The sequence below is a fragment of the Diceros bicornis genome, chromosome 24, assembly GCF_020826845.1.
Source record: "Diceros bicornis minor isolate mBicDic1 chromosome 24, mDicBic1.mat.cur, whole genome shotgun sequence".
NCBI classification, from domain to species: Eukaryota; Metazoa; Chordata; class Mammalia; order Perissodactyla; family Rhinocerotidae; genus Diceros; species Diceros bicornis.
Window position 1 is genome coordinate 30398724 of NC_080763.1, and position 14554 is coordinate 30413277.

The window sequence follows — 14554 nt, forward strand, 5'->3', positions numbered from 1 at the left end:
AATTAAAATCCACCAAGATGTGAGGGAAATCCAAAATGGAATATATTACAAATGGGTAATATAACCATAGTAAAGAGAGTGAGAAGTGAAGAACCATGTTAAGTAACTTTGGAAGGTGGTATTTTGACAGTATCCAGAAAGGGTAAGGTAAAAAACCAAAAACACAAATACTTTTCTTTACTTGCTAACTTTTTTTTCCACAAAGGTAGGGATTATCATATATGAAAATACTTCTTGTGTATACTAGGATTAAAGCTAGAAAGAAATATATTGTGGATCATGTGATTGAGTTTTCTCTATGTCAGGTAAAGAAGAAAAGGAGAAAGGCTAGAATAAACCTTATAATATTGGATTGGAATTGATATTATGTAAAGTAATGGTTTTTAATATGTACATAGGTGAATGATAAAGAAATAATTATAGATGTATGTATGTATGAATAGATATAGATAGATAGACAGATAGATAATTTCTTTCTAAATGCTATTCCCCACGTAAAAAAAAAAAAAAGAAAGTGATGTTTTCTTTGGAGAAATTGATTGAGAGAGAAAACACAAGATGAGCCTAAAACACCTAGTAGTGAAAGTGAAGAAGGGTTCAAACAATGATGGTGGCATGTAAAAAGGACACAGAAACCAACTTAAGATCTCAGTAACCTAGGTTGGAAAAATTTAAGCAACACAGCAAATAATGATGGTTTTGGATTGTAGCCCATAAAATAAATATATGAGTCTATACTGATACGAATAAATAACTAAATGAGTAAATAAATAAATGAGGAAAAAGCAATAATTCTTCTTTAGAGTAGAATTACAATTAAGAAATGTGGAAGGAATGACAGAAATAGAAAATCATTGTTGGGCAAACATCACAGTATAATGGCTGCAGGCAATGGTAACTAAAATTAGTGAACAAAATTATGGTGAAGAGGATATTTGCATAGTTGTAATATGACTCTCTGCAAGATGCCTATTAATTACAAAAGGAAATCTAGTAACTTTACAGTGGATAAACTTGGCATTAACTAAGTGATCAAAGTTAACATCACTTCTGAGATGACATATTGACGTTAGATTTCTCTTGACATGACATAATGAGAAGAAGAAACATCATTTCAGGGATATTTTTCCCAAAAGTAAAAAACCTCAGTTTAATCATGAGAAGACATCATACAAACACAAAATGAGTGATATTATACAAAACACCTGACCAAGCCTTTTCAAAAGTGTTCAAGTTCTAAAAGACAAAAAAAAAAAAAAGAGAGAGAGAAACTCTTAGAGATTGGAGGAGACTCAGGAGATATGACAATTAAATGCAACATGTGATCCTAGATTGGATAGAGAACAAGAACATTAATGTGATAACTCATGAAATTCAAATCAGGTCTGTAGATTAGTGAATGGGGGCACATCAAAGTTAATTTTCTGTTTTTGATAATGTACCATGGTTATGTAAAATGTTCACTTTAGGGGCAGCTGAGTAAATGATATATTGAAACTTTATTATTTTGCAACTTTTCTATAAATCTAAAATTATTTAAAAATAAACAGTGAAAAAAACAATAAAAATAATATTCTGAGGATACAGGCACTTCAATATTAGTGCTTAGTTTAGAAATAAAAAAAGGGAAAAATTCTTGAGGCTGTAGGTGACAGATTTTTAACATATGTTTGGAAAAGTAATCTAATTTCCAGTAACGATGATTATCTAACTTAATTACTTATTATAAGACCAGTGTAGTGGGATGCATGCCTTATTTCAACTTTATAAGATAGGCAGTAATGTTCTCACCATTTTAAAGAGGAGTCAATTAACAATTAGAGGGTTCAATCATTTGCCCAAAGCACAGAGTCCAAATTTGTACTCTGTGCATGAAAAGAAACTTTTATGTATTGAGTACTTAATTAGATTGTCACTTTGAATACATTATGTCTAAACCTTATAATACTACTGAAAAAACTAATATCCTTATTTAAGAATTAGGAAACTAAATTCAAAGAGGCTACATATTAACAACAAGTAACTCATTTAAGTTATGTTCATTTAAACATATTTATGGTTCTACTTCTGTTCTATATAATCTTCACTACTAACTTCATCTGAGGCTACATGGCTGATTCAAAAATCCATATTTTTCACTTATATCACATGGAATCTACATCTAAAAAGGGCTAACAGAAATTTTAGTTTACCATGTCTTCTTTATTAAAATGAAAATGTAAACAACAGATGTTGTATAGTCACGATTAAATGGATGAAATATTTTTGAAATTCTGTAAAGTAGATAGAAGTAGATAGTGTTCTTCCAATAAGATTGAAGAAACATACACACACACACACACACAAAACTGAGCCAAGACATCTAAACAATTTTTGAAAATTCAAAACTTTTGCCCCTCATTTCTCTTTTTTTTTAAATTTTTTGTTTATTGCAATAACATTGGTTTATAACATTGTATAAATTTCAGGTGTACATCATTATACTTCTATTTCTGTATAGATTACATCATGTTCACCACCCAAATACTAATTACAACCCATCACCACACACATGTGCCGAATTATCCCTTTCGCCCTCCTCCCTCCCCACGTCCCCTCTGGTAACCACCAATCCAATCTGTCTCTACGTGTTTGTTTATTGTTGTTATTATCTACTACTTAATGAAGGAAATCATACAGTATTTGATCTTCTCCCTCTGACTTATTTCACTTTGCATTATACCCTCAATGTCCATCCATGTGGTCACAAATGGCTGGATTTCATTGTTTCTTATGGCTGAGTAGTATTCCATTGTGTATATGTACCACATCTTCTTTATCCATTCGTCCCTTGATGGGCACTTAGGTTGCTTCCAAGTCTTGGCTATTGTGAATTACGCTGCAATGAACACAGGAGTGCATGTATCTTTACGCATTGGTGTTTTCAAGTTCTTTGGATAAATACCCAGCAGTGGAATAGCTGGATCATATGGTAGTTCTAGCCTTGATTTTTTGAGGAATCTCCATACTGTTTTCCATAGTGGCTGCACTAGTTTGCACTCACTCTCCTCATTTCTTTATCCATAAATTCTTTTCCATATATTGTTTGGTGTATGTTCTAGTGACAAGCAATGTGCCAACCATAAATTCATGGCTAATTTATGTAACAGCACTAAACTTGAGCCTTGAGCTTTATTCCTTTTTGAGAGTCCAACTTCTCTGGTCTTTTCTGGTGCACTCGTGTGCCGAGCATTTATTTGCATGAAGAAATGAGAACAGAATTCTTTGAAGGACAAAGAGGAGCAGACGGAGAAGCTTAGACAAGTACCAAATCCTTAATTATCAGTGTGAAAGGAGATTTGGAGTAGAGTATTGGGTTTAGTTTTTCCTAGCTGCACCCCCAAAGGAAGAGGAATTATATTTGGGACTAGCCCTGGGAGGATGAAGGGTAGGAAATAAAGTTAGGAAAATATTAATAAATTGCTTTTACTCTGAAGTGCCAAATAACAGAAAAGGGAGTGAGTCTCCTTCTGTCAACATCTGCCAACCACACAATGTGCTTGTTCCACGGAGGCTCAGAGCATGCCATCAATGGTGATATCTTTGTCTCCAGAGTTTCTGGAGCACCTAGAGGTGCCTGGAGGAAAGTCTTTGGTGCAAGTGCCAGAGGCTGCTGTGTAGAATCCTTCACAAGACTGGGGCCTGTGGAGGCCCATCCAAGAAACACTACCCACAGCTGTCAGAGGAAGAGAGGAAGGAAGTGAGAGTCAACATGTGATAGAGTCAACATAACTTCCCATGAGTAGGAGACACAACCTCTGGAGACTCTCCAGAAAAGGTTGAGTGAAATTGTACAGAAGAGCTTCTGTAAGAATCATTTGAGTTACTTGTGAGGGCAAATCCAACAGAATAAATTTTATTATCCTGCGTGCATTCACCCTTATTACGGCCGTAGAAAATAAGAGATACCAAATGTTGAGTTTCTACTCTTTTATTTAGAAAGAAAAATATTCCTAAAAGTATTCACTTTTTTACAGCAAATAAACATAAACCTATTCCTTCAATGAGTTAAGGTACACTAAATTGTTTTAAAAAATGACCCTCAAAATACTTAATGGCTTGAACCACAAACAAGTTCTAAGGACTGTTCTAAGAAGGGCATAGTTTGGCCAAGGAGCTCTCCTCCTTGTAATCATTCAGGGCCCAAATCTGAATGAGGCTCTGTCATCTTCTGTGTGCAGCTTCCAAAATTGTCCTGGAGGTTGTCCCCAGCTTGATAGCTGGAGGGAAAAAAGAAAATGGAGTTGTACATGGAAGAATTTTATAGACCAAGGCCTTAAGTGGCACATGTCTCTTTAGCTCACCTTCCACTGGTCAGAAAACCCTTCCGGTGCCACATTTAATTGCTGGAGAGCTGGTAAATGACATGTGTGAGCCTAAGAAGAAGAAGATATAGGTTTTGACAAGTAGCCAGCAGTCGCTGTCACACTCAACAGGCATTCTCTGAATTAGTTTTTTAATAAACTCTACTAAACACTGTGAAAGAGGAACCCTTAATACAAGGCCTGCAAATAACAAGTATTCAATAAATTCTTGCTAAATCAATAAATGAGTCACATCTTCCAAAATAAACTTAATTTTTTAAGTGACTAGTAAAATGCCTAAGTGAGACTTAAGCATTACATTTCATTATGTAGAGAAATTATTTAGCTACAACTTATTTCATTAGATCATTCAATAAATTTATTCAGTGTACACTTATGGAAAATCAATGATTTGTTACTGTTTTTAGGCATAGGGAATACAGCAGTAAAAAAGATCATCCAATTCCCTACTCTAACAAAGAATACATTCTGGTGGCGAAGGAAGCAGATGCACAAATGAATAGTGACATATATCCATTCATTCTGTATATGATAATGTGAGTATTGATTATGTTTGAGGTACTGTCCTAGGTTCTAGAGGTATGAGTGAATATATAATACAAAAAGAAATTTCCTTCAGAGAGTTAGATTTTAATGGAGGAGATGGGCTATAAACAAACTAAACAAGTCAATACAGGTATATTAGGGGGCCATCTGTAGTGTGATCAGGAAACTGGGGTAAGGGGAAGCTAGTAAGCCCATTTCACAAGGTGGGGTCAGGGATAATAGTGGTAGTAGAGTCTCTGAGTGTAGGAGAGCTACAGAAAGCTAGAAGTGGACCAGGCTGTGACTGGGGGACCCACGCGCAGCAGCAGAGATAGGGATCTCCACAACTCTGCCCATTAGCCAGATGGGACGAGCCCATGCTGGCACCCATATCTTGGACATTGTTACGTGATTTGACAGTGGAAGTGGGTATGGAGTCCTCAACCGGAGATAGCACAAATGATGCTTTGTTCACATGATGATTTTAAGAGGAACAAAAGATGAAGGGGCTTGTAGCTTTTATTTTTCAGAAGAAGAGAGGCTGCAAAGGCTAATATAACTGATTGGATTGGAAGCCACCACTCTGTCCTTGGATGAATGTCCACCCACGATGAGAGGCTACCTGAAGATCAAACAAGGTATGGGTGAGGAAGTCTGTATTCTTGGGATGATAGCCTGGGTAATGGTGTCCATTCTTCTCCTTCTCTCTTATGTGAGGTGAGGTAGAACTCAAAGAAATAGCTGTATTAGAGAGAATTTAGCAACTATGGGATGTGCTACGAGGGGAGAAATCTGGGAACTACCCAGACTTTGGCCCAGGTACGTAGGCTTTTCTATCCCATGCAGCCATCAGCCTTACAGGGTTGAGGATGAGGAGATAAATCAAGCCAAGTTCATTGCTGACATTTTTTGACCTGAGCACCAGTGCCACTAAACTACCCTTATTGTCAAAGGCTACAGTAGCAGCTTTGAGACTTACGCCCTTCTCCACTTGCCTCCGTGATGCCAACCGTCTCACATCCATTTTATGGAAATATTGGGTGAGACAGTCCTCCATGGGTTTCTTGAATTCCTACTCATCACTCCTGGTATATCAAGAATGCCAGGGCTTGAATACTCCTTGTCTGGGCCATTTCTCAGGGTTGCCTTGGTAGACAGCAACCTTGAAAGATGAGGAAACGTCTTCTGCGGCAGAGAGCAAACTTGCCTACTGCTTGCTATAAAAGTAGTGGATTATGCAAAGTCAGAGTCCCTCATCAGCAACAAAACTTCACTGCATGTACAGCATCTACCTGGCTCCATCCACATCATAGGACCTGGGGGCAAACAACACAAATATCTTGATGCTCATGCTTTTTGTGGTGTTGTGAGTAATAAAGTCCTTTGTCTCTCACCCAGGAGTTTTGTGTCTTCTGACAGCATCTGTGAAACAGTACAGGTTAACTTCTTAGCTTGTAAATGGGGGTAAAATCAAATCCCAGACCCCGTAAGAAGTCTGCTGGTGGAGTTCACTCTTTTCACGCTGTGTTAAAGTGTTTATTAAGCATCCAAGTGGAGATGTCTAGTACATATTGGGATATACATTTCAGGAGTTCAGAGGAGAGGTCCAGGCTATAGGTAACATTGGGGAGCCATCAGGATATATGTGTATTTAAAGCCTTAAGATTTAATGAGTTCACCAAGGCAGTGAATATAGTTAGATAAGAGTAACCAGGACTGAGACTTGAGACACTTCAATGTTGACATAATAACAAGCGCCAATAAATGGTATGGAGTGTGAAGTGCTATTTTATTTCTGTGTCAAGAAAATGACCCTGACTTCTGAGAGAGAGGTGAAAGAATATATGCTTTGGAGCATGACAGTCCTACCTCTCCATCTCATCTCATGCCACTTACACTCTAGCAATATTGGATATATTTTGTTTCTTGAACACATCTACAACTTTTCCTACCATATAGCCATGCCTTATTCACATCCCTGGGCTTGGAATGCTCTTCTCACCTCACTTCTATTAACTAACTTCCGCCTTTTTAAATCTCTGCTAAAATGTCTTCTCTTCAGTGAAGTCTATTCCAACCACCTAACATCCAGCTATGTTTTATCAAAATACATATTCACTTCCTTCCTTGCATATATCACCACATATATTTATATGTTTAAAACTTTTTTATTTTTTATGTGCTTACACATTTACTGATATTCTGATAATGTCCTGCATAATGCTCCATGAGAGCATGAATATCAATAGTCATATTTTCTGCTGCATTCCTAACATATGATCCAGAACCTGGAATTTGGAAATAGCTCAGTAAATATTTGGAGAATAAATCCAAGACCTGTTGTATAAACTTTGACCTCTTAATTAATCCATCTGAGCTTCTATTTACTCATCGGTAGAATTATATCAATTTTATAGTTCTTGTGAGAATTAATTAACCTTGTTTTATATATCCTGTCTAACACATAGTAAGCCCTCAGTAAATGAAAGTTTAATTATTTAGTATTGGAGGACTATACGCGAAAAACGTACATTGAAAAAAAATCATCTATTCAAAGGGAGAATTCTCTCTATTCAGGAAGAGAAATGAATGGGTTAGGCTAGTCTATGAGTGAATAAAGAGCACATATAGAAAAAAGACTAACAGACAGACTGAAACTTCAAAGACTGGGAGATTGGAAAAAATCCAAAATGGAACTAAAGAAACTAGAACCAAAATGAGTCAAGATCTAAGCAACAAAATAAAAAGAACATTGTGCAGGAAGTGTACATAAATCTAAGGAATGTTTCTGGTTCAGAGGGAACAGGAGATCAGCAAAGAAGAAGATAGGTAGTGAGAAATGACAAAGATTATTCTTTGATAGAAGCGGCTGAGCTGTCATAAAATAAAAAATAATACTTTTTCTTCAGGATAATAAAAGAAAGTGATGGAAAGAGATGCAGAAAACACAGGTACAACTTCCAGAAGGCGTGTTAGGCGTTGATTTTGAAAACTGTCAATCTTGGGTCTAAATAACTGATTAAAAATTAAATATTATATGACCTTGAATGAACTCGTGGAAAACTCCAGAATTCATAAGAAAGAAGTCAAACTGTCACAGTAAATAGATTAGAGAGGCTTCTTAATACCCAGTAGTAAGGTAAGCTTTCCTTCTTAAATAGAGAATGCTTGGGGACATAATTATATTAGTATATAACTATGTGTTTGTGTACATGTGTACATACATAAATATATATAATGTAAGGAATAAAATAAGAAAAATAAACCAAAAGACTATTTCTAAAAGAATGAAAACAAGGTTCATGTACACATATTAAACACAAAGTAAATATTTAATTACATTTGTTTTTATTTTATTATAATATTTTTATTATAATTATTATAAATTATTCTTCAAATAAATGCTATATATATAAACATTTGAACTCCGCACGATGACCAGTGTGTCTGGCTCAGGATGAAATTCTGGGACCTTGGATTGGGCGCCACAATGAGCAGGGACAAGTCCTCAAATGACAGAGGACAAAGGAGAAGATTATTGGAAAAATTGCATCATGGAGTGAAACTTAAATGCCACATAAGGTTTTAGAATCAAGGGTCTTGGTAGACGGGTGGAATCCAAGTGAAAGGAAGCACAATGGAAACGGTATGAGAGGAAACAGAATGGAGGCAAGGAGGCAGAGCCTAAAAACATTTCTTCAGTCATCAAAGAATTAAATGGTCAGTATACTATCCTAGGTTCTGGATGGGGAGGGAGCTGTTTAGAGTGACATGGTGGCTGAGAAAATAACTATGAAGACTTGGCAATGACTTCAGTTGCCAAGTTTGCTTTGACCTATGCTATGGGTTTGTGTCACCCCAAAATTCATGTGTTAAAACCCTAATCCCCAATGTGATGGTATTTAGTGATGGAGCCTTTGGGAAATAATTAGATTATGATGGCAGAGCCTTTATGATGAGATCAGTCCCCTTATAAAGAGACAAGAAACAGCGTGCTTCCTCTCTCTTTCTCCTCACCATATGAAGATACAAGGACAAGAAGACCATCAGAAGACTAAGAATAGGGGTCTCACCAGGAACCAAATCAGCCAGCACCTTGATCTGGGACTTCTCAGTCTCCAGAACCGAGAGAAATAAATTTCTGTTGTTTAAACCATCCATTCTACGGTGTCTTGTTATAGCAGCTTGTGTTGATGAAGACGGCCTGATAGTCTAATAAAAGAAGTTGCTGATCGTTTAAGCAGATATTTCAGATTGGTATAATCTGAGGGGATTTATTCTCAATATCAGGTCCTTAAGATTCCCAGCATGAGGTCTCTAAGGCTACTGACCTTGTGAACGTCAAAGAATAATTTTCAATATGTGCCTCATTCAAAAGGAAAACTGTTGTAACACTTTGACATTTTTCCCCCTCAGTTCCAGATAATAATCTATGAATAATAGCATTGCACGATATGCAATAGAATTCTGAGATAGCTTTGGTGGAGATTTTATTATTCTTCACAGTGTTGACCTACATTGCTCATACACTGCTTCTTACAATAACAAGGTGCCAGATCAGGAGTTGGCAAACTATGACCCCAAAACCAAATTTGGCCAACCACTAGTTTTTGAAAATAAAATTTTATTGGAACACAGCCACACTTATTCTTTTCTGTATAGTCTTTGGTTGCTTTTATGATGTTGATGTATTGTCATCAGAGTTCCTTGATCAAGTTTCCACTACGGGACCCAGTATTCTGCAGCATCATTTCTGATGGGGAAGTCTGCGCATGATCCTCTGGAAAAACATCTATAGATCTCCTTTCAAAACTTCATGATGACTTTATCTCTTTCTGCCTCTCACAAATATGTTATATATGTATCTATATGCGTATACATATATGTATATATGTATATATCTATATCATACATATATATATCACACTTTATAAATTTATCTGGAAAGTTGTACAGGTATTCAAAGAAAGACCACCACATTAATCACAAGCACAAGATTAATAATTTTGCCTTCTGGAATCATTTCCCCAGCTTTCTTAGGTTCTGATTATTTAAAGAATCTTTTAGAAACTGAAATTTTGTTTTCCCACAGAGACACAGAGCATGCTTTAGTTCCTCATCACTATTCTTCACCTGAAATGTAAAAATAGCTTTTTGTCCCCCCAATCACTAGTTCTCCTGTATGGTTGCATTCCATATTTTTCTTCAGCTACTCACAGCTATGAAACATTGTAATGACTTCTTATTTCCTCCAGGATAAAGTCTAAATTGCTTAATTAGGCATTAAGGGCTTTGCATTGTGTGGTCTTAATTCATCTGTCCTGGTTTGTCTCTCATCACATTTACACACTCACTCTTTGCTCTTGCTGCACATCATGGAGGCTTTCTCATGCCTCCACGATTTGCACCTTCTGTTTTCCATGCTCCAAGAACTTTGTGCATCTCCACATACACAGTACCCATTCATCATTCATGTCTTTATTGCCTCCCATTCATCAAATATTTATTGAGCACCTGCTCTGTTTCTGGTTCTGTGAAAATCATGGAGGGAAAAGGATGAATAAATATGCACTGTCTCAAGGAAGTAATAATCCAGAGGGCACTTCAACCACCTAAACATTTAATTGCAATGCAGCATCATACCTAAATTAAGAGAAAGAAACATACTTTTTTTTTTTTTTTGTGAGGAGATCAGCCCTGTGCTAACATCCGCCAATCCTCCTCTTTTTTTGCTGAGGAAGACGGCCCTGGGCTAACATCTGTACCCATCTTCCTCCACTTTATATGGGACGCCGCCACAGCACGGCTTGCCAAGCAGTGCGTCGGTGCGCGCCCGGGATCCGAACCAGCGAACCCCGGGCCGCCGCAGCGGAGCGCGCGCACTTAACCGCTTGCGCCACCGGGCCGGCCCCAAGAAACATACATTTTTGAAAGCAAAATAAAAACATGCATGACAATATTTTGCAAGAAATATCCTTGTGCAGGATCCAAAGGAGAACTGGATCCTATCAAAAGTGGCACTAAGATAATTGACATTACATCAGAGGTGTCTGCATCTATAAATCTGATTTTCTTTGAATTTCTACCATTATTCCCTGCTCCTCATTTATAGCCAACTAATAGATATAGGTACCTGGATATTAGCTGACATCCTACAAATTGGTAGTTCCATATCTGCATTCATGACCATATCCACCCCACAGAGTCTTTTTGGGTAAACTCTTCCCTTTTTTTTCTGAATTCCCTATCTGCAATATCATAAGCATCTTCTGAGTCATGTAAGCATGTGCACACACACACATACACATGTAACTTAAATTTCACTAGCCAAGAGACCTTGACTAGTCTGTTATACTGATTCATAGATTTCTATCCTTTTTATAATATTGGTCACAATTCTTAGGTACAGTGTTAGTAAGTTAATTTAAATTTGATCTCCACCCCCCAACCCCAGTAGACTACAGCTTTATGTAACATGAAGAGCAAACCACTGTATTCCTAGAATATAGCCCAGGCTCTGGCACAGAGTAAATATTCAGTAAATCATTCTTGAATGGATAAAGAAGACATTGGTCTCCATGTCTTACTACTTTCCTATATCTTGAAATTACTTCCATATAAATCTTGCATTGCAAACTTTTACCCTGATTTTTGTACATTTAAATCACTAGTCTTCCACTTCTAACCTATGTCATACAGAGAAATCAAATTACGTCAGTTGAACCACTGTTCAGATTCACTTTACTAACTCAAAAATGTTCGATAATTCCACATTAACAAAAGAATGATGTCTAACGTTTTTAGACTGGTTGTCAAAGCCCCAAATATTTTTTTTCCTGGACTCTATATTGCATTTTTCAGCCATCCTTAAAGTTAGGTGTGTACATGTAACCAAGTAATAGTAAATGGGAATTGAACCATAGTGACGCACCTCACTTTCAGGACTGGTCCTTGACAAAATCCAACACATCATTCTCCGTGGTCTTCTGTCTTGGCTGAATGTCAAAACCTAGGACAATATTGGAAGCATCATATCAAAGATGGCAGCGCCTCCATTAGACTATACGGCTGAATGTGGAGCAGACAAACTCTCTACACCGCCAACATATTTATCAATTGAATTTTACATGAGGCAGAAGTACATTTCTATTTGGTTAAGTCATGGAGATTTTAAGGTTTACTGGTTACGTCATCTAATATTGTTTAACTAATGTACCCTTACTTACATCAATATTCTCCTTTAGAAATATTTTCCTCTAGTCAAAGTGAATTCATACCTGTTTCTCTTCATATGTGTTGAAGATATATCCTGTACTATGTGTATTGCACATCTCACAGAAATGGGGCCTTGAAGACCTATACACCACATTATCCCTCCCTGAAGTCACAGATGATTGAACAAATCATGGTTGAAACTGAGTCAATTCTATTCTCTCCCCAAATTGAGACAGAGAATAAGTGAACTCAAGCTGAAAGAGACTGGAGGCACCATTTTGAGACAGTCTTAATAAACCAAATATAAGAAGAGCAGAAAAAACTGATATACATAAGCAGAGAGAGAAAATTAAAAGATGACACATAGACGATCAGAAATTCTCTGTTTTCCCTGTCTTACCTAAATTCTTTAAATGCTCTATGTAAGGATGAAAAGCTATGAATACTAATTCCTCAAAATCTGAGACAGAAAATATTTTGCAATCCAGAGAGGTGATAAGATAAAATTATGAGTATGTTTTGACATATTAAAATGCAGACAATATGAGAAAAGAATAAACTATTCTCTCAAATGTACTGTCACATTTTAGCCAAAGTATGTGTAATAATAATTAAAATCTTTCAAATACAAATCGTAAAGAGAATAAATATTCTTCACATTAGTACATGTGTAATTTCATCTCTCAAGACAGCATCTTTTAAAGAACCATTGTGGTAAGAAAAAGTCCTCGAAACATATTTCCTGATTGTAAATTTCATACCTCTTATCTTCTAATGTTGTGCCTGTGTATTTTTCTAGATCATATTTGGATACTCTTATGCCTGCTAGGAAACAGTCTGGTATTAAGAGATATTTAAATTTATTTGATAAATAACAATGCTGATGATTACTGTTCTTGTTATCTTCTACCTCCTCCTAATTTTCACTATCATCAGTACCACGAATCAAGTTAGTCTATACCAGAGACTGTGCCAGTCACTGGCTGATGTTTTCCCTATATCAGCTCAGCCAATCTTCTCAACCAGAGGATGAGGCAAGTATTTTACTGAGGAGGAAATTAAGTCTCAGAGACATTCACTATCTGACCCTGGGTCACATTATAGCTGATAAATGGTTGTATTGGGGTTTCAGCCTAGTTCAGTTCAAAGCCCTTTTCTCAACCTCTGTTTTTTCAATGGAGAGGACAGAGAGGAAAATCAACATTGACGAGCAGTGGCAAGGGAGTGCAGTAAGATGTCACAGAGGCTGACAGGGGTTCTGGTTTGAGAAAGTGGCGATAGGGATGTAGGAGAGGAAAAATAATTTTCCGTCTCTTCTTCTGAGTTCTTAGCTGAGACCACTGTAATAAAAGACAGATTAACAAGAGAAAAACAAACAAGTTTATTAGCATGTATATCTATGTATACATGGGGGATGCCCAGAGGAAAATGAATAACTCCCCGAGGTGGCTTAGAATTCAGGATTAAATATCATTTTACTAGGAAAAGAAAAGGGACGATACAGGCCTCTTTTGTTGTTGCTGGTGCTATGGAGTTGATTCGGGCCGCCAGGAACCCTGCCCAGTCTTTTTTGTGGCATCCTCTCAAATTCCCGTGCTATATCAGACAATGCTCCTACTCACAGGGTGTTCATGGACAATTTATCTGGAAGTGGGTGGCCAGGTCTTTCTTTCTGGTAGACATCTTAAAAGAGAGTGAATGATTTTTAGGCAAGATGAAGAACAGAGGGCCTCAGATGCCCTTAGAAGAACAAATGGGAGTTATGATTGTGACCAAGTTGATTTGGGTATGGCGTTGACTTCTAGTCATCTCTCCTATGATGAGTGGATCTTCTCTGGTTGATGAAACTCCCAGGGAGGGGATTTATGACAATTGAGTTTCTTTTGGAGGATCTTCTTTAGGCAGATAAGGGGAGTTCAGAGAAAGCCTCTCCTTACATTTGCTGTCTTTCAAGTGTCTTTAGTTCAAAATGATCAATATGCCAAGGTGACATATTTTGGGGTGGCATATTCTGCTACCCTTCAGAGATGTGCTCAGATGATAGAAAGGTGAGGCCACACAGAATAGCACAGTGATTTAGGATGGTGTTTAGTGTGATCTACCTCTGATGCTACCTCCCAAAGGAATTAAAGTGACAAAAGAATTTGAGTAGAGAAATCCAAGTGATACTTTCCACAGGCAGGCCTGTGAGGCAGACTTGGAAGAACACAGGCTGTGCTGAACTCCCTGTCTCATCGCCCAACCCTGTACACGAACTGAGGCATTTTGTGTTATGAACTTTATTAACACATGAGAGGTAGGAAAATGTGTTTCTGTCTACTATGTTGATACTTAATATCATACGCTGTTCCCTTCTCTAGAGATCACATCCTTAGTCATTGGAGTGATTCTCATATTAGTAAGAGGAAACAAGAAAGCTCAGAGATGGTGGACTTTTCTATTCAGGTCTA

General features: G+C 37.1%; 1 long non-coding RNA gene across 1 annotated transcript; it reads right to left on the reverse strand.

The window, feature by feature from the left end:
- Window positions 1-4082: 4082 nt before the first annotated feature.
- Window positions 4083-11869, reverse strand: LOC131421270 (uncharacterized). The gene is made up of 3 exons (XR_009223783.1): window positions 11821-11869; window positions 4344-4415; window positions 4083-4259 (listed from the first exon to the last, which is right to left on the reverse strand). It is a non-coding gene; the product is annotated as an uncharacterized LOC131421270 (long non-coding RNA).
- Window positions 11870-14554: the final 2685 nt, after the last annotated feature.